This window comes from Micromys minutus (genome assembly GCF_963924665.1).
Source record: "Micromys minutus genome assembly, chromosome: 6".
Lineage (NCBI taxonomy): Eukaryota > Metazoa > Chordata > Mammalia > Rodentia > Muridae > Micromys > Micromys minutus.
Genome location: NC_137975.1, coordinates 77,249,095 through 77,252,186, shown reverse-complemented (window position 1 = coordinate 77,252,186; position 3,092 = coordinate 77,249,095). Strand labels below are relative to the sequence as shown.

Genomic DNA, 3,092 nt, shown 5'->3' with positions numbered 1-3,092 from the left:
ACTCCATGTTTTATGACTCAAGAATATTATGGATAATAAGATTAAAACAGTCATCATGCATAAGCAATCTTCAATATTGTTCTTTATAGAAATTAAAAAAATATATTAAACTTCATTTATAAGCACAAAGACCGAGTATATTTGAAAATAATACTAAATAGCAACAAAATTCTGCTTAAAGTATAATTATCCTAGGTTTCAAGTTATTCTGCATATTTGTGAACAATATCAACCAACCAGAACCCCCCAGAGCTCCAAGGGAATAAGCCACCATCCAAAGAGTACCCGTGGAGTAACCCATGTCTCCAAATACATATGTAACATAGAATCTTTTTATCTGACATCAATGAGAGGAGAAGCCTTTGGTCCTATGAAGGCTTCATGCCCTAGTATAGGGAAATACCAGGGCAGTGAGGTGGGAGTGGGTGGGTGGATGGGGCTGTACCCTTATATAAGCAGAGAGAGAGAGATAGGAGGGGAGTGTAGAGGGGAAACTGGGAAAGGGAATAATGTTTGAAATATAAATAGATTAAATATCCAATTAAAAAAATAAATTATCCCTGGCATTGGATGAAATAAACTCATTGACCAGTAGAAAAGAATTGAGGGTTCACTTATAATAAAAACTCACACAAAGCACAGCATGTTCATTAGATGTTACCTATGCTCAAAGATAATAGCTACATGCAGGATATTGAGACTATATCTTTAACAGTCACAAAACTTACTTGTAATTAGATGGAGGACCATGGCATGTGACAAAATACTGTCAATATGAGAGAATAGAAAGCCAGTTATACAAGGCCCAACAACATGCATTTGGACTAGGATTGTAGAATCAGGCATTAAAATTAAAAAATGAGGGTTTGGGGATTTAGCTCAGTGGTAAAATGAAACAGAGACTGAAGGAAGGGCCTTCTGGGGACTGCCTCACCTGTGGATCATTGCCTGTCGACACCAAACCAGACACTGTTGCCATGGTCAAGATATGTTTGCTGACAGGAATCTGGTGTGACAGTTCAATGAGAGGTCTGGCTAGCAACTGACCAATGAAGAAGATGTGAGTGCTTAGAGCGAACCATCAGACTAAACTCAGAGTGTCTGGTGAGGGAGCTTGTAGGACAGGAGGAGCAGAGGGAGATTGTAACCCCACTGGAAGATCAACACAGGCTGGCTTGACCTTTCAGTTTTTCCAGAGTCTAGGCCACCAACCAAGATTGTTGGTCGGTAGCACACCAACCTGGAGTGCTCCAGTGCTCCAGATACACATGAAGCTGAACTGCCTTGCCTGACAGCAATGAGATGGGAGGACCTTGGACCCAGAAAGTTTTATGCCCTAGCATAGGGGATGTTGTAGCAGTTTTGTGAGAAAGGGTGAGTGACTGGCTGACTACCTTTATTCAGGCAAAGGGAGTTAGGGGGAGGATGAATGTGGATTAGGAGATTTGTGGAGTGGTAACCAGGAAGTGGGATATCATTTGAGATCAAAACAAATAAAATAATCAATAAAATATTGAAATATGAGACCACATAAATTTTTTGAAGTTTCTATACTGAGGAGGCACTGCCTTTCAGGTGAAAAGTCACCCTTTAAAGTAAAACAAAATTTTTATTAATGTATCTAACAAAGTGTTAATGTCTGGACTTTACAAAGTAATCAAAAAACACTAAACATCAAGCAAACTGTCCATAATAATAAAGGTGGTCATGAAACTAATTAAGGAGTTATCAAAAATGAAAGATAAAAGTGGATAAATAATTTTTAAAATGTTTAACCTTCTTAGCCAGCAGGAAAATGACAATTGGAACTACTTCAAGATTTCCCCTAACACTAATCAGAATGGAACTGGAAGGCAAATGCCCAGGTGTGGCTATTCCTGCAGAAGACCTGTGCTTGATTCCCAGTACCTACTTCATCATATACATCTGTAACTGCAGTTCCAAGATACCAATGCCTTCTTTTGAACTGAACACACATGGTACACATAAATATATCCACACAAAACACTCATATACATAAGGTAAAGCAAGCAATCTAAAACAATTAATTAAGAAGTCATATATCTGTAGCTCTAGTCCAAAGACCTGGCCGCTCTGGTTGGGACCCTATGTGTAGCCCATCTGCAGGGACATGGGAGAGTTGTCACACTTGTCAGTACCCAAGTTGGTATCATAGAAGTGCCTCTGGGTCCCTGGATCAGTCATGCCCACCTGGCTGGAACACTTATAGGTGCCCATCTGAAGGCTCGTGGTGCAATAGTCCATGGCAGGCAGGATGTGGCTTGGGGTCACAGAGATGTTTCCTGGTACCATAGACTGTCATGACAGACTGGCTGGCCCATTTGTTGGTGCCCATCTGCATCCCAATGACGCAGTGGCTGACCTTCATGGTGGCCTCAAAGTTCCTCTCCTGTTTCCCAGAATATATGACCCCACTATCCACACCACTCTGTAGCCCCTTGGTCTTTGCCTTTCCTGACAGTGTGAGTAAGAGACACTTGCATCTGTGTCATATTCTCACTCTCAAACAGGTCATCAGCTTTATACAGGTCCACAGGGTTCATGCACGAGCTGATCATGATGAAGCTGGGAAGGTTTTCTAGCTGGTTTCAGTTCTGCATGGAGCGGTTGAGTTTGGGGTTGTTCTTGTTCTCGAGTGTGCATAGAATGACCCCATTTTTCAGACCCTTCTGGAAGTCATGGCCAATGGAGAGGCTGGTGAGTCCCTTCTATCCATCTTCAGAGTTCGGCTTCCATTTGTGGGTCATATTTGGACAGTAGCAAGTTCTTGACCACAGTGAAATGCCCGTAGGACCCGCTCTTGTTGAGCTGTGTGGAGCTCGTGGTGTGGAACCATGGCACGGGACTCTGGCCGGGGCCCTGGAGCAGCACAGGCAGACCAGAAGGACAGGCAGAGGAACTGATTGGATACGAGTGGACAGCCCAGGACAGAGCACATGTGAAAACCTTAATGCTACTAAATTTTCGTTCTGAGATTCATATGTTACAGAATGTACAACCTTGACAATATTTACCTGTTGGGATGTTGAACTGACCTGCTGTTGCAGCCCCCTTTCTCTCAACTTCTTCAT

At 42.4% G+C, this 3,092-nt stretch overlaps 1 pseudogene across 1 annotated transcript; it reads right to left on the bottom strand.

The window, feature by feature from the left end:
- Positions 1 to 1,908: 1,908 nt before the first annotated feature.
- Positions 1,909 to 3,092, bottom strand: LOC308422081 (calponin-2-like; annotated as a pseudogene). The gene is made up of 2 exons: positions 3,036 to 3,092; positions 1,909 to 2,880 (listed from the first exon to the last, which is right to left on the bottom strand). The product of its transcript is annotated as a calponin-2-like (transcript).